The sequence below is a fragment of the Meleagris gallopavo genome, chromosome 9 (genome assembly GCF_905368555.1).
Source record: "Meleagris gallopavo chromosome 9, MGAL_WU_HG_1.1, whole genome shotgun sequence".
Classification (NCBI taxonomy): domain Eukaryota; kingdom Metazoa; phylum Chordata; class Aves; order Galliformes; family Phasianidae; genus Meleagris; species Meleagris gallopavo.
The window spans coordinates 5,943,624-5,966,425 of NC_139412.1; the positions used below are offsets into that span (position 1 = coordinate 5,943,624).

The following is a 22,802-nucleotide window of genomic DNA, read 5'->3' on the forward strand; positions in this document are numbered from 1 at the left end:
CTTTCACTCTGTTTTAGCTGTTTTTATATTTAAGTATCTTTCTTACCGTATATTACGTAGTGAATTTTTGGCCTTGATTGGTCATGTTTAGCATTTTAGGTGGAAATAATGTATCAGAGTTGGAAAGCAAATTTGTTTAAGAGAACTATAGCAATTGGTGTTTATTATAATTACTGTGATTTCAAAGTATATGCAATGAGCAAAGCACCATAATGAAACCATTCCTTACAAAAACTGGAAGATGCTCACTGAGGACCGTACTTCTCCTAATAATGAAGCACCCATCACTGGACAACCATTTTTGCTGTAATTGAAAGTTCATTGGTACTGTTTTGATTATCCTAGTATGACAAGGTATCTTAAATTTCGCTATTCCACTTAGTTTAATTACTCTTTATGTATTTGTGGCTGACTTCCTAATTAATATTTTTAGAACTATGCAGTATGCAGTCAGAAGTAAATTTCAGTGAACAATGCTCAAAATACTTGTTTTCTCTCTTAGAGGGCTATGGCTGTTATTTATATCCAATAAAGGTTGAAGATCTCCATGTTCTGTCTGAGGACCGGATTATGGTTAGCATTGAAGGCTACTAAGGCGGAGCACTGTCTAACCTTTAAAAATTCTCTGCTGCAGTTTAACCCATTGCTATCTATAAATTGCAATGTATAAGTATCTCCTTTCTGTAGCAGCAGCCTGTTGTGTATTTAGACAGTTATATACTTTTCTTGACTTCTCTTTCTTGTGAAACAATCCCAATTAGCTCAGTCATTTTCTTTAGGTTGCTCTTCCCAGATCTCTGTAGCTTTCTAACTAGAATAAGAGAAAACATACTTGGAATATCAATCTGATGTCTCAACACACTCGACAAGTATACATTAGAATACAATTGATGCTAGAAATATGAAATGAATGTGCAATTATTAAATACCATTGGCTTCATTGAGTTTAAATTATTCTTAGAGGGAACCTGCAGCATATCAACAGAGGTACTTACTGAGGGAAAAGTAACAAAATAAAGGAAATGGTTTCTTTCCATTAAGCATCTTGGAAGAGTTAAAATATTTGAAATAGTGTGGAAGCATTAAGTAGCATAAAGACAGAACTTACATTTTAATGGGAGTATTTAACTCACATCTCTTGTTTCTGTTTAAAAAAGATGATTGAAAAAAGACTCTCAGTCAGAAAGACAAAGCTTAAAACATTCCTGAAGCCTCCTCATTTCTTGTGAATTTCTTGTTTAAAAAAAAAAATAATAAAAAACAAAGAAACAAAAAGAACAACAGGTAGAAGCAAGGTATGAAACCACCTTGGGGAAAAAAAGAAAACTAATCGATGATGCATATAGATGAAGATGAAATAAAAATGCAAGACAGAAAATGCCATGTTGGCTGAGATTAGATATTGCTTTCAAAAGCTTCATAAAATTGAAGCCATTAGCTTATATTTGCATTTAAACAGTTATAAAATTGTAAATTATTCTCTGACAGGTAACTTTCCACGTTGTAGGAAAATGTCTCATTTTGAACTGAATGTTTGAAGAAACCTTTAAAAAAAAAAACAACAATAACAAGAAAAAAGAGTAATAAAGCTGCAGGGATACGTGGGCATTTGTATCAGAGACTATGTTTGCAATTGGAAGGCAGCCATTTTTTCTCAGAAATTTACCATCAGGAGTTTTGTAACATTAGTTCTACTAACATATTGCTGCTTCTCTTCATAGAATCTGAGTTTCTTTCATTTGTTAGGTGTTTTCCAGTGATTGCTATTTACTGAGAATTCAAAATTACAGAGAAATGGTTACTAGTGCACGCTCTGATGAAAAATCTTTTTTTTTTCTTCTTCTGAGAACAGGGGACAAATGAAAACTTTCAGCATTTGCTTTTGCGAACATGATGGGGCTTTTAAATTACCGTTTAAGTGACGTGTACTGCTAGAGAACTTTTTTCAGGGACTGTAAGAGCAATGGCACTGCCAGCACTGATGACGTGAGGCAAGATAGACCTGTGACAGCTGTAGAGTGAAGAATTTTTTCAAGTAGGATATGCTTTTTTGAGTTGTCCAGTGTGGTTTGGAAAAGGGGTCAATTTCTACAGTCTAAGTACACCATAGGTACAGAATGCAACATTGGTACACTGTTCATCATTGAACCTGCAAATATAGTAATACACTGCAATTTTCTCTCCTACAGATAGGTCAGCAAGGACAAGTGCCAAATACTGGAAGAGAGGGAGTCATTTTGTCAGGTAAGGAGAAAGAAGAACATTTGAGCTTTATGAAGATAAGAATGATAATTGTAGTTTATTGCACTGAGAGAGCCTGAAAAAGTCTATTTTACCACTTCTGGTGCCAGAAAAATACTGATCAAATTATCTTTATCTCAATAAACAGTGAAACAGTCATATGTTAACTATTGTCTACTGAAATATCTTTTTTGCTAATGATTGGAGTAATATCACACAAGATAACTAATAAAGTAGTGAGTTATATTCCTATTGAAAAAAAAGTGTTATAGTCTTTTTCCACTTCTCAAAAGCTCACACTGAACACATGATCTGAACTATTACATCTGATTTCAAATTAAGAAATACTACACAAAACCAGTAAGTATTAAAATATGAATCTTAAAGTCAAATTTTGATATGTTAGAAACTTTAGAGCTGATGGATGTATTCAACTGAAATATCAACACTTCAGCAGCAAATATCAGTCAGAAGTTGAATTGTTTCAGAAACTATAAACATAATAAAAATCCTTGTGATGAAAAGTTAATTTGATGAAACTCATACAACATGCACAGAATGGAAAAGCATGAATAATCCTATATTACTGCTCGAAAAGAACTGATTTTATTTTTTTTCCCCAAGCAAAGAGAGGCTATGTTTTCCTATGGGAGTGACAACACAAAATAAAAACCCAGAAGAATATCAAGGTCACTGTAACTGAAGTTTCTTATAAGTAATAAAAATGCCACCAAACTGGAAGTATTTCGAAGGGCCTTTTTTTAAGACTGTATTTGTTCTTGTGGCAATACAAGAGTTGCTTAACAGCTGGGGTGGGGTATTTTGGAAAAGTGTCAGTTTATGACTGCAAGTTACTGGGATTTATACTTCAGTCTGACAAGGAAGCCACTTGGGGCTCATGGAAAGCTCCACGGTCTCAGATGAGGAAGAGGATTAATTTCAATGCTGACATTTTAACCGAATTTGAATCTTTTTGGTTATTACGGTAAATAAGCATTTTGACCTATTTTAGGGGAAGAAAGATATGTAACGATTTCCAGAAAACATCAATGAAAGAAGGTGACTACTTACTGAAGAAATACTGAAGTTGTGTTTGTAATTCAAAGAATGAAGCTTTCCCTCCCAGTGTGGGGCACTTAAGTCGTAGCAGAAGCATACTTTAGCACAAAGGTGCAAAACAGTTTCACTTCTTTAGATAATCCTCCATGCAATTGTGAGTTTTGTGCAGTAAGTAGGAGTAATATAATAAAACCTTTTCTTAGCAGCACAAGATTAGTGAATGAAGCAGATTCATTGCAAACAATTTAGTTCTCCTTAAATACATTAGCACCAATTGTTGATGTACTGCTGCAGTCCATCCAGATGGCTGAAGCAGGCTTAATTTTTTTTTATTATTTTTTTTTTTAAGAAATTGTGCCAAGATTTCCATAAAGTAAATTAAATCCTGGAGATGTTCCATAAGACAATCAAAGTTTGGCTATGTGACCATCAGCAACAATAGTGGTGAGTATAGAGTGAGTTAATATAGTACAAATGATATCCCTTTATTTACAGGGTGGGAAGAGAATGTTTGCTTGAAAATAGTCTTGTTCTGTAGATTCTAAAAACAAACCAAAAAAACACTTCTAGTGGTTTAGTATACATCATGTATGTTCCTTGAACTCACATTCTGGCTTCATTTCATCCAAATGGAATCCAGGTTAATAACACTGAGATCATATCAAGATGTGAACCGTTGTGTATTCTGTAGTGGGAATGATGAAGGAGGCATGCTCCTTGTCATCAAGATGGAAACATGGACACAATAGTAAACACAACATGCTGATATCTGTGGTGCCCTAGACAGCTCCTTCCATGGTTAAAAGCATCTGTAGAAAATGCAGTTAAGTTATGCCAGTACAAATCTGTGTCAACAATTTGGATATTTAACACTAGATGATAGCCAGTTGTTTTAAAATGCTGAACCTGTTGTTATATCAGTTTAAGTAAAAGCATTGCTTGTGCTGGATATGCTTGTTTTGATTGAAAAACAAGTAATATTGACAAGTGATCTTCCTTAAGCACTGTTTAATCTAGCTCTGAGGGGTATTTGTGCACAGATAATTCACATTTCTGAAACCATTCCAGTGAATCAAGTCTCCATGCTTAGTAGCTATTTTTGTTAGTATATTTAGCTTTTGTGAGGTTAATTCCTTTTTTATTGGAAGAAGGCTTCTTAATGGGTCCTGTAGAACTCTATGGAGGTGATCTGGCCATAGATGCTTAAGGATATTTTAATACAAAAAAAAATGCTTTTTTTCTTTTTTTTAACAACTTTACATGTTTGGTAAGGTTTGTCCTTCTTGGAACAGTGTGGAGGTTTCTCAAATAGAGTTTTGCAATAATACCAGAGGAAGAATGTGCTCTCTGGTGATATGGATGCATTTCATATTCTGATACTCATTTGTACTGGAGAAACCCTTAAGGAAAGTAATTTGTTCAAGTAGAGCATATTGGACTAGTTTTAGTAAGTATAAAACGTATTAATCACCTTGATTTCTGTTGATTATGTAGATGATAATTACTCCTTTGCTGGTTATACTATATATATATTTAAAAAAACAACCCCACAACCAAACAACTTGTCTTTGCATGACATACTCAGTCCTGTCTGCTGTGTAGAATCCTGTATTGAAAACAAAGCTTGAAACATTTATCTCTTGGAAACAGAAAGCTTTCCTTTGATGTGGTTGTTTTCATTAACATCACAAAATACAGCTATAGCATGATCATATTTTAGTGATACTGCTTTTTACTCAAGTAATGCTGTATATTCAACTGAATGTTAAACTCTAATAGTCTAGGCAGCAGTCAAATTTTCATCCCTCTCCATCTCTTACCCTCTTTGGTTAGCTCACTCATGGCTGACATGTTGGTTTGGTATTTCAAAAAGTAAAACTGGAATTCTGTGCAAAACTACAATGAAGTAGAATGGAATTAACAATTCAGGTCTGTTTTTAGAAAAACTTTATTAATTTTGAAGAAGAATGATTATCATCATCTAAAGATTGCAGCATGACATTTGAAGTTGCTGCATTTTCAGTACAAAAATATATTTTGTTTCAATACACTTAATGCATTATGGTATGCACAGAAGGTAGAAACTGCTCCTTTTAATCTGCTTCTATTAACTCAATACTGAGAATACAGAATCTAACTGTAAGGACTTATTTGCTTACTAAACAAGAGATTTTTACTCAAGATAAGAGCCTCAGCTTAGACTGCAAAGAACTTGTCAGTATTGATTGCATTAAGAGATTTCTACCCTAGGTAAACCTAACTGAAAATGAGGATGTGAGAGATTATTACCTCAGCCATGTGGGTTTTCTGTAGAAATTTCACACATGATGGATTAGATTCAATTCTGAGGGGCTGGAAAAACTAGTAAGTTTGCTAACACCAACAATCTTGTTGACAGCAAGTTGGGGGAGGAGAACTGGATAAGCACTGACACTGCCACCTCATTAGGTGCCTGATAGTGTGCTGGGGGACAGGGTCACAGGAACATGTGTGGTGCTGGGGGGCAGGGAGGGATGCAAGTGAAGAAGTGAAAGTAATTAGGAGGTTGAGCAGTTGCTTTGAAGACTGCGGATTTTATTGCCATTTGCATACATTTGACTTCTGTCATTTCAGAATATAAACAGAATATGATTATAGAGAATTGGAGTGTGTTCCTATTGTGGGGCACGGAGCAAGGTCAAAAAGCAGAGTGATTTGAATTGTGCAAATTATACAATAATTTTGAGAAATGCATCATGACAGAACTATCAAAAAACAATAATTGAAGAAAAGAGACCAGGGAAAAGGTCATAACTGTATTCTTAACTGTATGAAGTTGTCAAACAGTAGAATAACTTAATTTTAATGAAGCAATAAGACTTCACAGAGGGTGATGAACAGGCAAGTAAATAATGTCATTTTAATAAGGTTCTAAAGGTTGCAGAGCTTGTTGTAAAGCTTGATTTTGCTCATCACTTTATAGGACATAATGTGTTAGTAATAATGTCATGTCCTGGAATATACTAATGATGTAATGAAATTACAGAATAGGAATTCTATCCTATACAAAAGCAGCTGTGATACCTAAATTTTGTATCTCTTGCCTACAATGTGATTTAGAAAAAAAACAAAGGCAAAACGGACATTGAACTGTAAATTGAAGGAACAGCACACCGTAGGTTTTTACTCAGAGGCAGAATGCGGTCCTCTATTCAGCATGTTGAGGTTCTATCAGAATACTGTGTTGTTTAAGGTGAGGAGAGGCCTTCAAGATTTGAAGTTTTTTCCAAGTAGGATGATGATGTGAAAGGAAAACTGCATGAAACATTAGTAAACAGGTATGTTTGTTTCTTTAACTTACATTTTCTGCCAGTGCTTGGAATATGATTATGTATGTACAATGCCATGTTTCCATACTAACATGTGCATTATTCTGGCTTTGATTCTCTGTATAGAAGAATAAACTTGAGTCTAAATTAAAACTCTTTCACCTTCTAATTGTCCACATTTTTGGCATAGGCAGCATTTTAGCTTTTATCTGCTATCAAGAACATTTGTTCTTGCTGTGCCTTCGAATACTACAGTATACTTTCACATGAAAATGCTTTCTATTTTGATGAGCGATTCAGGTGATTAATATTTTCTGCAGCATGTATGTCCTTCATTTGGTGTGTAGAAGGAAGGGTTGTTTATGCACTTTATTTGCATGTTGAAGAATAAAAAAGAGAAAAGACATATTTTTATAGGAGCATACATTAGAAAAGCTTCATAATATGTTAGTCTGGAGTTTAATCAAATGTCATCTATCAGTTTGGAGGGATGAGAACTGGAAAAGGAGACACAGGAAATATATTTTTGCTCCTAATTTTCCCCCTCAAAAGTAGAGGAGAAAAAAAACCCAACATCCATGTAAAATGTTGGAAAAATCAATGTGATAGAGAACTGTTGGATCTTCAATACTAAATTTTTTTAAATCCAAATGGTTGCAGCTGTACTGAGAGGAAACAAATGTTTTGCTGTCTTTGCTGCCAGATAGAAGATTATATCTGGAACCAGAAGACTAATGAGAAAAAATACAGTTCAGAAACATAATGATTGCAAAGCTTCAGGCATAAGAAAGGAAACCTGAAGTTTGCTTTCCTTACAAAGCATATTGGGCTCTAAAAATTTCAGTTTTTTTTTTTTTAATAGAATGTTAATTCATATATAATATTGTTTCTTGATTATTCAATTTTTTTGCTATGGCAGTGATCCCAATCTCCATGCTTTTTGCTGGCTATAATTTATCTGTTTAAAGTGTTAACCATCTGCTTAGAAAATCATTCACTCAGACTGGGCAGTGGAGTAGGCAGGTTGGGAGTGCTGACCATTGTGGTAGGGATAGCAGGTGCAGCACCTCTGATGCAATTCCGTATGTTTAATGCTGGTGAACAACATTTTTTTTATAGAGATATGAAAGTGAATTTTTACTGAGGCACTGCCGTGCAACAGCCCCAGATGGGGCATGAGAGTCTGAATTATATGAGGATTTTGGTAGCTCAAATACTGTGCTCTTCATTAACAGGCTTTCTCTCTACCACAGCTTGCAGGATTATCAGCAAACCTATTTGGCTGAAATTGTAGATTTTGGCAAATTCCAAGATGAAATTACTGAAGTTCACTAACTGGGCAGAAGTATCAGTATTTGGTCTTTGTGAGAGCAGTGACGGGCATATTGGTATAGGTGAGAATTCAAGCTTTAGAATCCTGCTGGAAATTTCTAAAATAAAATTGAGGTCTGTTTCATGCAGTAGTTGCCACATTCAGAAGACTTCACTTACGTGCTCTCAGATGATTTAAATGTCACAGGATGCGCAGAAACCTGGAGCTACAGAATTGGCTTTTTAGGTAAATCTGTAAGAGGTCTGTAAGGTGAATGCATAGACCTGACATTTAGATGGACAGATAGTGTGAATTAAGAAAAGTTTGCTGAGCACATAGAACAAGCAGTGTGGGCAGCCAGAAGAGAAGGAAGTTGGGTGTGGACTGTACAGAACAGAGAAATGTTGCTCTAGTCTGTCACCAAGGCAATTCTTGTAGATAAGAAGAAAACAATGAATATAAACAGAAAAAGGTTAGAAAAACATAATGGTAAAGGCCTCTAGTTCAGGCACTGGTTTCACTGCCTGTGTTCTTTATGCACTGTTACTGTGAGTTTAATTCTTCCATTAATAAATAGTTTGGCAGTAAAGTTTATCATGTTCTGGGTATATTTAGAGAAGATATTAGGGGACTTTTTTTTTTTTTTTTTGAGAACAAGTGAATATCAGTAATTTCATGTACATATTAAAATTTAGGACTTTTTAACTATTAATCTACATTAAATAATTGTCCAGTTGATTAGTATTTTGCTTCTGAAATGAGTGCACCTGTATGCCTTCTATGGAAAGGTTATACTCTATTACAGCCTTACTGGCAATCCAAAATGTTATTCTATCTTCATTTTGATCTTTGTCTTCTGTCACTTTCTAACATATTTCAGAATTTCTTTGAAATAATTTGTAAATGTTCCAATTGTCTTCATTTTGGCTGTTTGGATCACTCAGGTCCAGGTAACTTGTAATATGTCAATACCTTCCCTACTTGATTGCTTCTTCTCTCTCCTGCCTGTTTTTGACCTTGACTTCTGTTGAATTATTTGGCTATCCAACATGGGCTTATGATGCCATTGAAAAGGGACATTTAACTGACGATGTCTTGAGTAGAGGAGACAGTTATTTCTGGTTGCTTTGACACTTAACCTGAAGTTTAAAAGGGGTTGGCATCAGTAAAAAAAAAAAAAAAGACATTATCTGCAAGTTAACAGGTTGCAACTTGCCAGCTGATGTCAGCTCCTCTCCACTGCAGTGATTTCAGTCAGTAGTATTCCTTTTGCATGAGGAACACACCTGGCTCAGACTTAGCTGAGTACCAGCAACCCTTCTATAACTGTAGTGGTGGTACCAAAGGTGATCACATCATTTGGTCACATTAATGGTTTTATTAGTTTTATTTTCAATGGCAAGTAGAATCTTTAGTTTCATTATGTGGAATTAATAGGTGCAGGTGGCAGGAAAAAAAAATCAGTACTGTATTAAGCTGCTTAGAAATAAAAACTGTACCATTAAATCTTGTTAAAACACAGTATCCATTTTTCATTTGTCTGTTCATTATTGAGATACAAAGAGAAGATTTATATTTTTTGGAGGTCTATAATTGTAGCTTAGTGTGGCATAGATGAATGGAAGCACTTTCTCAGTGCTTCTGTAAGAAACTAGTAAGATAAGTGAAGAACACCATGTGACGTAAAAGAAAAAGTAAACCTTTACAACATCAAACAAGGACTTAGTAATCTGATTCCTTTTTATGCTGTTGAATGAATCATAAAATATCTGTGCAATAAGCAGAAACTGATTTTATGGTATTCGACCACCTGATGTGAATATATATATTACAACTATATTAAAATATAGTTGAGTGACAATTGTGCAAGCACTGTTCTGAGTTACTGGAAGCTGGTAATATTTCTTGCAATATGGTAAAAGTTACTGTCACCTACTACAAACTGATCTGACAACTGACTCTGTGTTACTTATTACACTGGTAATATCTTTAACTTTCTATACATTTGAACTACTGTTGGAAGCACATCAGAAATTTGCTTTAGAGATCTGGAGTCCTGGTGGATAAAAGTTAATGCTACAAATTTCTGTTAGCTATAAGCAGAGGAGAATAAAACCTTGCCAATTCAGTATGTGTGAACAAGTTGAATCATATGTGACAGCATGTTTTTTAGGTGTGTTAGTTAAAACAAAGCAAAAACTATACTTCCCTTTATAGTAATGAATCCTATTTTATACCACATGTTGGATATCATGAAATGTTTATTTCCTGACATAAAATTGGATCGCCCAAAAGAAAAATGGCGAATAGAATTTGGAGACCTTTTAAAATCAGAATCTCTTCTGAGTTACAGGCATTGTGCTAGGTTTTCATTTTTGAGATAACTTCATACAGGATGATTCAGATGCAGAAAACCTGCAAGTAGAGAAGAATTGATTTTTATTCACTAATTATTCAGTAATATATTTCGTAGTGAATTGAATACTAATTAATGATCTATTATATGTTCACACTGTTTGGAACTTGCTGAATATTTTTTAATTTTAAATATGTATCATTGGCCCTACTATTACGGAACCTTCAGGTAAACACAGTCATAAAAATGCAGGTGTGCTTTATTACATCAGCTAAACTACCATAGAAGTGCCGGTGTGTGTTACAGGTTTGTGAGGTGACAGTTGTATAGACTAAAACAAGCTATCTTTATACGAGTTAAGAGGTAATCACCAGAGCTGAGCCTTCTGATTGCCCTTCCTCCATCATTTTCTCTCCAACTCCAGTATTTACCAGAGTGTGCAATGACTCACTTCCCCATTTTATTTTCTCTCACAGATGGCATCATTTCATCTCATGCTCTGAAAGTGACAAGTGACACTGTGGCACTGACTTTATTGTATTAGCCTGTGCTGGCTGTGTTGAATTTATAAACCATGAAGCAACTTTCTTTGGCTCTACCTCACACAACAGAAGGTGAAGTAAGAAAGCACAGGGAAACTAATATAAGACTTGAGATACTCCTGATGTAACTTTGAGCAGGAATGCAGTATAAGTAAGATCTTCTCTGATCACCATGTAGTAGCACTAAAAACGGTTGCTGTTCTGTGGTTTTTTTCGTCCCTCCCAGCATGCCAGGGAACACAGAGACCTGTGGCTGACTCACAGGCTGATGTTGTCATTTTGGCACACAGTCAGTAAAATGCTGCCAGTTCTGTCTTATTGCATAGGATCTGTTTGCCTGGAGCTTTTAAATCTTTTCCAGAGCTGACAGTTTTGGTGGAAAGGTTACCTAAACATCCCCAAACATTTGACTTTAAAACTGTGAGGCACAAATTACTTAATCTCTCAACAGAGTGAAAAATATTCCAAAAATCCAGTACGGAATGTTTATTGTTTTTGTTAGTGCTTATTTTTCCCCTCTGTTATGATAGGCACTCCATTTTGTTGAAGGGAAAAAATATGCTGTGGAAGACCTTTGAACACCCCCCACACACACCCTAACCATTATTACTTTTTCATCTGTCTTCCTAGATGTGTGAGACATGAGCAATGTGGTACAGGTTGTAAGGAGAGAAAGCAATATTAAGACTTGCAGTAGATGGTTGATTCAGAAGTGGTTTGATACTGATGAAATGGATCTGCACCTGCTGAATAGGACCTCAAAATAAAGCTCACAAATGCACAGATATGACTTAGATTTATTTTAATACATAGGCTTTTTGATCCAGGCAAGTTTTATTGGCCAATAGTCTTCAACTCTGGAGTAGTTTTTGCAGTATTTTACTGCTCTTTCTACTACTATCGCTGTCAAGTCCTGAGAGCAACATACTTTTGAGTCAGTATGAGAAATTTTGGAAATACAAAACATTATTAGTATCACTTTTTTTCTTGTATCTTTTGTAAAGGCATTACAAAAGCCTATTTTCCATCCCAAGCAGAGTGTTATTTTCATAGCTTACTTTAAGCTGAAGGGGAGATTCTGGAGGAATTCTCTGTAATGAAATTACTTTGCTGCATTAAGAATTATGATATATATATATTTTTTCAGTGACTTTTCAAGAGAATCATCCTTTTGGGTTGATTTGAAAGGTTGAAGGAGGAGCCAAGATAACAAAAATCTATTTCAAGTAAATAAGTGTATGTTCTTGCTTCATGATTCCTGTAGTAACTCTTCCTGTACATATGAATGAAAGACCTGGAGTATATTTTTTCTACCTAAAAATTTTAACAGCTATTTTCAAGGAAATAAGACAATTTTTCATGCTTTCAACACTCTATGGTGGTGAGTAGTTTATTAAGCAGGTCTCATAGGTCTCACTTAAGGATTATTTTAGCATAGGATACAGGGAAATGAGGCACCTTCGATGTCGAGGTCATGCATGTTGGTGAAAACGTTCTTTCAGATGCCTTCCCTTTGCTCTGATGCAGGATTTTGTTGTTCTTTTTTTTCTCACTGGTTGCGTCTCAGGATGCATTTCTTCATGCTTCTTCCAAGACCAAGCCCTCATTAACATTTAGACTCTAATTGCTGCTGCTGAGAATAGCTTTCTCTCAGCCATTGTTTTTCTTTGAGGAATTTTAATTGGAGACCTAGAACAATTGCACGTGGCTTTGGTGGAGATGAGAGGGAGAAAACAGAGAAAAGCAGCATGTTTGTGTATCTCCAGATAGGATTTAACAGCCTTTATTTACTAGTTACCTAGGATTGGATTTAAATATGAAAGTATTTTCTTCAGGTTGCAATGTTTACTACAGCAGTAGATCTTCCCTGTGGCTTAATGCCAGCTTCCAAAATCAGTGGAGATTGCTCTGTCACACCAAAATAAATCTGACCGTGTCTTAATGTACTGATCAAACTTGACTCTAAATACATGCCTGTTGTATATAGGATGAAGACTCAAGAGCAGCAAATTCAATTTAATTTGCTTATGCTTTTTCAGAGGAAAAAAAAAAAAAAAAACACAAAAAAGGCATATATTGTCAGGTAAAATTTGCATGTAAACAGGAATGCTTTTTCAAAATCACAAAACAAATAGGAAAATTATGCTTCAGTGCATTTATGATTGTTGTCAGTTTCTTACATCAGAAGGTTTACATACGTGAGAAGAGCATTTTGTCTGAAATGATCTTCTTTAGGAAAGGATTTTTGCTGTTTTTTAGCCTTTATCCATCTTACAGGTTATAGGATGTCTTTTAAAACTCAATATTTAAATGTACCCTGCAGCAGAGCACATTTGGACCCTAGAACCTGGAATGATCTGTTTTAATCATAGGAATACAGGAAATCCAGCATTCCTGGGCAGTGACAGAAAGATGCAGTTCAGACTTCTTTAGAAATCGTAAATGGGTAAATCACGATTAATATTTTCTAGGAATGTGTGCAAACTGCTGCAAGACAATGAATCAAGCTTAAATTAGTTTAACCAGTTGAAAGATGACTTCCATAATGTACTTCATTATCATGAATAATTCTGCCCCTTTGATTGTAAGATAGTAGTAAATAATGAAAGAATTTAGATGGAAATTAGGCAATGCTTCACTTTGTTTAATAACAGTGCCTTTGAATTTCATCCTGACCTTTAACAAAGATTTTGTATGAACACACAACAGGTTGCAAATGGGGGAAGGGCTGGTTTAAGGGGGAAAAACAGAACTGTAAAGAAATGCAGAGGAGAAAATGAGAAACATTTTGTTACCTGATTGCTGAGATTTCCTTTGAACCTTTAAAGTCTTCTAAGAAACAGAAGCAAAATGAAAGATTAGGGCAAATTTTATGAGGCTCTTCTTTTGGATAACTAAAGTACTAAATGGATTGGTAAGTGAATGCTCTCCTGTATGTTTTGATGAGTCAAAAGACGTTGCATGGAGAATTAGAACAGATGTTTTTATTATGATTTTCAGTTGATATCTCAGTATTCTTCTAAAGAGGCTTTTTGTTGTACAGTAGAAGAAGAGGCCTATTCCATGTAATTAAGTGTCATCTGGAATGTGGGGATTGTAATATACGATGTTATTGCTGATGTAATGGTTTGAATTGAAGACTTCTATGGACTGTGTATTTTTTATTATTAGTTTAACTCTCTCTCAGACTCTCCTGGACTAGAACTTGTACATATTAAAAAAAAAAAAAAAAAGTAATCACAGAGATGGAGAAAATGTAGTTAGGCATATGGAACTGTGGAATAGGCAATCATATATATATATATTTTTCAGGGAATTCAACAAGAAAATAAGTGCTCAGCTTTCTGGAAACAAATGACTGTTTCAGTTAGCAAGCAGTAAGAATAAATATGCAGACTAGAACATGATGCTGAGGACAGTGTGTTGCCAACAAACTCTAGTCTAATCAGGAGATTTGCCTCAAAAATACAAATGAAAATGATTATCTAAAGAACACAGTTTAGACATGAACAATGTATATTTTTACTTTTGTAATTTTTTTGTTTGCCTCCTCTAGTTTTTCAGATCTTTACTTTGCAACTTTGTTACCAATAGGTTCTGTGGGCGATTTCAGAAAATGAACAGAAGATAATTTAGATCTCTCCTTACTTTACAGGCAAATATAATTGTCTGTCAGGTCAACACTGAACCAGGCAGAATCTGAGATAATAAGAACAATATGAAACAGAATTTGAGTTAATGTTACCTCACCTTTCAGTAGGTTTATTGACTTGAATGTTGTATTATGTGGTCTTAATCAATGTGGATTTTAGTTGATTTGTAGTGGAAACTGCTTCAAAAGCAGAAAAATGCTTTTCAGACATATTCATGTCTTACCAATAGCAGAGCCACAGGAAAATAATGTTCTTATTGAATGACAATAGGAGGAGAAAAGGCAGTAGATAGAGTTCCAAACTTCTAGAAAAAACAGATCCAAGAAACAATTAGACCAATTCTGTGAGAAGATAAGCAATTCCAATTTATATGTGTTATTAAGGTATTATACTGATGTACGCTATATCATATTAACACATGCTATTAAAATGCTATTAAATGGTAGATGAATTCACCAATGAAAATTCTGGAACAGAACAGTCTGTTGTTTCTAAATTAACTTGATAGTCACGTTAGAATTTGTAGAGAGTAGAAGGGAGTCTTTTAAAACTATTTATTCAATAATAATTAAATTAATTTTACCTAGATGTTTTAAACAGTGGTTCAGTACTATCACTGTCACCAGGCAAAGAACTGATTATGCCAAGTGCATCAACTCACCACAATAATCAAATCAAAACTTGTCTACAAAGCAAGGTCATATCTAAAGTTTTTTGAAACAGGAGTTCATGGTGTGCATCTAGTCGATTCTACCTATATAACCTTTTACTGATTCCACCATTTATGAGAAATGAGATATGTCATATGGATGTTGGCTTCCCAGCTGACTTTTAAAGTAAGAAAACAGCAGTGATTCATGAACTTGGCAGGGATTCTTTCAAATATGAGATTATTAGAAAATATGTACTACTTTAGATACTGAATTTCATACTAATATTTCAGAAAACACCAAGCATTTACAGCTTTGTTGGTATAAATATGTTGCAGGAGAAAGTGTTTTAATGTAGAAAATGTCCATGTAGAAGACATGCTCTTTATGGCCCTCATTCTTAATATATGTATTCAAAGTTCTCATTTCACTGTTTAGTTGCTTTGAACAATATGTGAAGAATATTTTATATAGTTTAGTCAATTGATTTATGAGTAAGCATTCTCTCAACTGTAGGTATTAAAAAGTACTTAGATGAAAGGGTAAATGTGAAAGCCCAACCTTTCTGTCTTTGAGGGCAGAGACCAAACCTAAATGTAATAGGAGACATTGATAAAATGTTCGTTCAACTGGATCAGTGACACATGATGGCTTTATAGCAGTCATGGCAATAAGTCCAGTGGGACAGTATTCAAAATACATTTTATCGAATTCTTCATTGTTAGATATAATCCTGAAATAAAAGCCAATCTATATTTGTAAGTATGGATTAGAAGCAGGAAGGTTCTGCTTATCGTCACCATTTAGACTGGGTAGTTTCTACACTGGCAGATGTAGTTGGAACTTTGAGATGAACCTGTTCCAGTTATTTCCTTACAGTAAGTTCTTCAAAGATCAAAAGAATTTTAAAACAAGAAAATCCAGGATATGCATTGAATATCCATTGAAACGCCTAACTCTTTAAATATGCTATGTATGTAAGATAGAGCACAACTGGAAGACATGCATCTGTGTTCCCCCTGCTTCTTCTGTAGCCTATAGGGGCAGGTCCTTTCTCCCAGTCGTAGCTTCACTCAACTTAGTATTCATTTTGAACAGCAGCAAACCACACAGCCAGGTCTAGCTGCATTTTCTTCTGTTGTTCCCAAGAAGGGGAAGGTACAGTCTCCTTTTTGAGCTGTAGATTCTCAGCACTGCCCTGTGTCATCCTTCCTCCCTATATCACATAGTTCTGAGCATTCTTACTGTTTCCCAAGTCTTTCCTCTTTTTATGGTGCATAGTGCAGGCACTCAAGACAAGTCAATATATAACGGATGATGGCAATGAAATTTTGAAGGTGCATTTTAAATTTCAGAAAGGAACATGAAACTACTGGACATGTTAGACAAATAGAAAAATGAAATAAATCAGTTTCTCCTCTGTAAACAGATATTGTCTACGGGGAGACCTTGGTCTCACTTCTTAGTAGATCTGAAACAGAAGGGAGACAAGACAAATTGGTCAGAGAGTGCTTTAGCAGAATTCTGAAATAGAAATAATGTACTGGGTGGGAGTACTTTTTGCATTGCATTCAAACAGTCTTAGTTTTTTGGCCAACTTTATACAAAATTGTGAAGCTAAGATGTTCTTGGCATGTTTCAGCTTCTGTCTTGTTAGAAGATGTTAGCTCCCTCCAAACTGTTTTATTTTAGTCTGGTTGCTGTGACAGCCACATGGCAAAATTCAGCTGTTCTGGGAAGAGGGTCAGGTACTGGCCTGCTGCTATGAAAGTGGAAAGGGTATGGGGAAATGGTCGAGTAGCATAGAGAACTGCAGGGGAAGAATAGAGAGGGCAAAATAGAACAACATAAAAGCTACAGAATTAAACTTCTGCTATGAACAGAATGAGCACTGATTGTTGCTTGTGGAGGAGTCTCCTTGCTTCCAGCAGAAGTGTATGCCCCTATGATACCCTGACCTATCCCTATTAACAGCAGCAGCAGCACCAGCTTGATACTCCAATGCTGTGACTGAGAAAAGGAGCCCTTCGCTCTTCTGCTAGACAGCAGCAGTCCATGCCCTAGGCGCTTAATTTCAGTGCTTTCAACGAGGTGTGTATAGCATTAGAGACTACAGAGGCCTCATCTTGGTCTACCAAAGGGTTTGGTTCTGATTTATCCTGTGGGCATATACTTTTAGCTGCACATCACCAGTCATGTTAAAAACGTAAAGTCCATTACCATTAAGATATTAGAAGAAAATTGATAAACCTTCAAAATGAATGTATATAGTAAAAAAAATTAAAATGAGTTCTGTGAATTCAGTTAAAAGTGTTTTTTATCTTTAAATGTAAAAGCTATTATTTTACTTTTTTTTCTAATACTTTGTGTTCTAATACTTCATGTACTTCATCTGTGTTTAATGGTTCCGTGTCAGGGTGGAGGCCGGTCACAAGCAGTGTCCCTCAGTGATCGGTCTTGGGACCAGTGTTCTTCAACATCTTCATCAGTGAAATAGACGATGGCATTGAGTGCACCCTCAGCAAGTTTGCATGTGACACCAAGCTGAGTGGTGCAGTCAATATATTGGAGGGAAGGGATGCCATCCAGAGGGACCTGGACAGGCTGGAGAAGTGGCCCCCTGAAAACTTGATGAGGTTCAATAAGGCCAAGTGCTGGGTACTGCACTTGGGTCGGGGCAATCCCAGATATTTATGCAAAGTGGGGGAAGATCTCCTTGAGAGTAGCCCTGCAGAGAAGGACTTGGGGGTCCTGGTGGACGAGAAGCTGGAAATGAGCCAGCAGTGTGCGCTTGCAGCCCAGAAGGCCAACTGTGTTCTGGGCTACATTAAAAAAGGGGTGGCCAGCAGGGAGAGGGCAGTGATTGTCCCCCTCTACTCGGCTCTTGTGAGGACCCATCTGGAGTATTGCATCCAGGCCCGGGGGCCCCAGTACAGGGAGGATGTGGAGCTCTTAGAGGGGATCTACATGGGAGCACTAAGATGATCAGAAGGCTGGAGCACCTCTCTATGAGGAAAGGTTGATGGAACTGGGATTGTTTAGCTTGGGGCAGAGGAGGCTTTGGGGAGACCTTACTGTGGCCTTCCAGTACTTGAAGGGAGCATATAAACAGGAAGGGGAACGGCTGTTTACGAGGGTGGATAGTGATAGGACAAGGGGAAATGGTTTTAAACTGAGATGAGAGGTTTAGGTTAGATATTAGGAGGAAGTTTTTTACACAGAGGGTGGTGACGCACTGGAACAGGTTGCCCAGGGAGGTTGTGGATGCCCCATCCCTGAAGGCATTCAAGGCCAGGCTGGATGTGGTTCTGGGCAGCCTGGTCTGGTGGTTGGCAACCCTGCACATAGCAGGGGGTTGGAACTGGATGAGCATTGTGGTCCTTTTCAACACAGGCCATGCTATGATTCTATGTTATATAAGAAAAAATATTTGTCATTGGAGTATATTAGGATATGTCTTCATTCAGAAGGGAAGACCATATTAATGTGTATTAGAAAAATATTCTAAATATGGACAAATGGAATAATTTCCAAGTTAGCTTTCAAACCCTAATTGAACATATTCAGTTGTAAAGGAAACCTAAACAGTTTTGATCAATTAACCTTCAGATAGCTCTTGTTTTATGTTATGAGCATAGATGTTTTAGTTCCTTGAATAAGATCACTTGGATTGTCAGTAATAAGAACTCAAGTATGTATTTATTTGCAACTTAGAAATATTGAAATTTGAACAAGTTTGATCAAAGTTTCTTCAACTAATATTTGGTAATGTAGGATACGACAAGTTTGAATTTAACATCTTTGCTGCAGCTTCTCCTTCAAAAGCAAAAAATGAACAAAGATGACTTAACCCCGTAAGATGTTCATGTGTTCTTTACTTCCCAAGCTGGAAGAGAGCCTTCTAGCATTACTAACTTCACTGGCACAGAAAAACAACTAAACATTCATTCAGTGGTACATAATTGAGAGAATACGCAAACAGAAACAAGCAATCTGATGTGATGTGACATTAAACCAGTATTTTCAATGGCTAAATCATATCGCAAAAGATATTGTAAGGCAAAGAGAAATTTGTCAGTCAAATACTAAGAATACAAATGTGTTCTGGATGCATGCAGTAACATACATACATGGCAGAGTAAGAATGAACTACTGCAGATTTATAGTATTTTGTGCACTCCCTCTTAAAAATTTCTGAATATTTCCATGTGCTTTTTAGGTAGATTAATTAGGTCTTCTGAGCATAAGTTTTCAAAAGGTTTTCTACTGAAATAAACTCATTTCTCTGAAACCAGGTTTTGTAGTGGATGCATAGAGAAGGATGAAAGACAACAGGCAAAGCTGAAATGAAGTTCAAATTGGATATATGGAGAAAAATTACAGAGGAAAGCCAAACACTGGGAGAGGTGGCTTTTAGAAATTGTGTAGTTTCCATCCTGGGAAGCTTTCAAGACCCAAATGGGGAAAGCTCTGAGCTTTATTCATCTTTGTCTTTTATCTGACCAAGGTCGGGTTTCGTAGCTGACCTCAATTTGAGCAGTAGGATAGATTACGTAACCTGATGAGGTCTTTTCTAATCTGTTTTCTGTAAGATCCAATGTTTTCTGTGTTTAATCTGTATTTACTTTACCATGTTCGTGCTGAATAAACTTGCAGTCCACTCTAGTAAGGTTTTCAAAATGTCTGTGTGAGCACTCTCTCTTGCAACAGACCGTACTCACCACAACCTTGAGTCTTCGGAGTAAAGAACTGACAAGTGTTGATGATGAAACAGGAAACCAGATGTATTTGATTTAGTTGCTTAACAGACTTATGATTAAGGCCAAGACTATCACTCACTATACAGTTTGTTTAAAAAAAAAAAAAAAAAAAAAAAAAAAGCAAACAATCCCCTCTCAAACTTTTCATATGACACAAATGGTTTTGAGTGAAATTAAGCCCATTTGAGAATTTCTCATCGGTCCAAAAGCGAGCTGTTTGCAAAGTGTTTTGTTTCGGGTGGTTTTGCAGGACTGCTAAGCATGATTGTTTTGAAAGTCTCTTTCCTTCAGGGCTGAGCTGTGAAGCTCAGGACTTGCAACACTAATGAAGAGAGAGATATGCAGTCACTACAGAGAGGAATCCTCTCTCTCTCCCCCCAAAAATTGCAGCTTTCTCATTAAGTAGCATGGCAAGAACACAGACACACAATTAAACGAGCAGGTAACAAATTAAAAATTTTCTCTAACCGATTCTAGTCTGCTAGCACTGCAAAACTGTATGTTCTACCTTCCCAGTTCTTCTTGTACTCTGTGTGTCTGTGAATATCCCAATGTGCTTAGGTATGCTACTGACTGGGTGCAATGTGTTCTCCTCCACTGGGAGTGTGTGGCTGGTCACTTGGCATTTGTAATGTGCCCAGGACAACAAATAGACTTGTACCTTAAGAGTGATATAATTCAATGCCATAATAGTTATCGTTGCTTTTAACATTAAGGAGTGTTGTATAATACCTTATAATTGAACATAATAGTGTGAAAAATAACAGAATTGTAAATTAATAATAGCCATGTATATATTAGCTTGTTGGTTACTAATAATTATATTCATTTTTTAATAGTGTGTTGCTTATCATGATCTCTTCAGTTAATTTTGACTTGGGCCCGCAAATCAAGGAGTGGAAATAGGGCCACGTGTTGCTTGGACTTCAGCTTGGTCTCAAAGTATGAATCTTTGCAGAGCAATGAAGAAGATCATAGGTCTCTGTAAGCAAATGAAAGTGTTAGTAAATAAGAAAGATTAACAACAGTGTGTTTGTTTAACTCTCCAAAGAATTATAAATAATCATGAGTTTATAGTTGTCAGTAGGAACTGGCTTTGGAAAGCAGATGTTCCAGTTTTGGAGAATACAGTGTCTCTATGTTGATGTTAACATAGCAACCGTTCCCAAGTCACAACAATGAAGAATTGTATTTGCAATGTTTTCCAAGTTTTGCATTAGTATCTTAGCAAATATTTATTGCAAATGTTTCATATAAAATTAACTGGTTTCATTCTGATAAATCTGAGAATAAATGAATTCCATTAGCAGCAATCCTTGTAAATATTTTTCTTCCAAGTACATACATAATCAGAAAAAAAACTGGGCTGAGGGAAACTAGGGAGGTCATCTAATCCTTTGAACTGTTCTGTGAATCTTTCACTTCTTGATATCTTTGGGTAAAATATTTTCAAAATTCCAATAAGTAGCATATTCCAGATCTTCACTCCTTTCTTGACTTCCGATTAATTTAACTGGCAGCCTTGAAAAGTCACCATTCTTGTCCTATTCAGTAGATGCAGAATTCCTGTCTTCCTTTTATATTTCCAGTAGATTTTCTTATTGCTTACTAACATGCATTTTCAATCTCTGGATGCCTACAGTAGACAGTGTTTTTGTTTTTGTTTCTTTGTTTTACATTTTCCTCAGAACCTGTTTTCTGAAGCTCTTCATTTTGTTGGTCTGCTTGTGAGGTATTGCCTTATGCCAATTCTGGCACTACTCAGGAAAGTGGAAGACTTGCCTCATGTTTTGCATATGGCATTCATATTTATATCTTCTGGAATATGAACATTTTTTTCACGCTTCATGTTGTTAATTTTGTGTATTTATTTCTCATCACCTTCCAGTTCTCATTTTGAATTAGTTTTTCTGATTATTCTTATTGATACTGCTCTATCCTGTTTTTTTAATTACAGTCTACTCCTGCAGCACTTCTCCCATCTATGCAGTACAGTGCCAAGCCCTGCCCCTCTCCTCCCCCCCCCTTTTTTTTTGTGTGAGAAGATGCAACTTGAGTACTTACCTGTTAATTGTAACCACTTCTCTGGAAGTGATGGAAGTAGAGATTGTATGTATTGTGCCTGAACAAGGGGCAAAGGAAAAAGTCTTAAAAAGACACAAATATTATCAGCCTTCTTCAGTGAGGATAGAAGTCGTGAATTAGGCAAATGTATTATATGATTATTTTCTCATAAGAGAAGGGTTGAGGGATTAGATTAGATAGCTGATTGATATGTATAAAGCTCCATGATTTCTGTTTATTCTTTAAGATTGATACCAGTGAAAATTTGCTGAGTAAGAATGCTTAGGAATAATGGCAATGGGTCTGGCAGGAGTGTAGCTAGCCTAAACAATAAAAGAATAATCCGTCTTTCTTTGTGGTGTGCAAAGCAATAACCTGTTGTTCAGATTGATTAATAATCGAAGCAGAGCTGAGGCATTTAATTGATCTCTACAACACTTTGTTGTGAGTGTAATACAAAGTAGTAGACATTAGGAAAAATGACGATAGTGGTATTAACAGAGGAGACTTTCCTTTCATAATTTGAAAAATGTTGAGCTGAGGGTTTTTTTTTGTCGTGGTGCTGTTGTTTTGGTCCAGCTTTCTGTTGTACACAAACAAGTGTCAACTCTTGCAGGAGTTTATTTTGTGTTGACTCTTCATGCAGAATTTGAATATGGTGCTGTGCTTCTGTGCATAAAACAATATAGCCATTAATATAAAGGCATTGGAGAATGTTGATGTTACTTCATCATTAAAGAACAAACATCTCAAAATTTTTAAAGAACACTTTATATGGATAACCGGCCTCTTAGGGTGGTCTGATTTGCATATCAGACTGGGCAGATTATCTATTCTATCATAAATGGAACCCAGCA

General features: G+C 35.9%; 1 long non-coding RNA gene across 1 annotated transcript in view; it reads left to right on the top strand.

The window, feature by feature from the left end:
- The first annotated feature begins 2,188 nt into the window (after nucleotides 1–2,188).
- The window catches only part of LOC104912163 (uncharacterized), a 43,466-nt gene continuing 22,852 nt past the window's right edge, over nucleotides 2,189–22,802 (top strand). The window contains exons 1-2 of the long non-coding RNA XR_014884981.1: nucleotides 2,189–2,244; nucleotides 3,650–3,744. This is a non-coding gene — a long non-coding RNA (uncharacterized LOC104912163). The remainder of the gene's footprint in view (nucleotides 2,245–3,649; nucleotides 3,745–22,802) is intronic.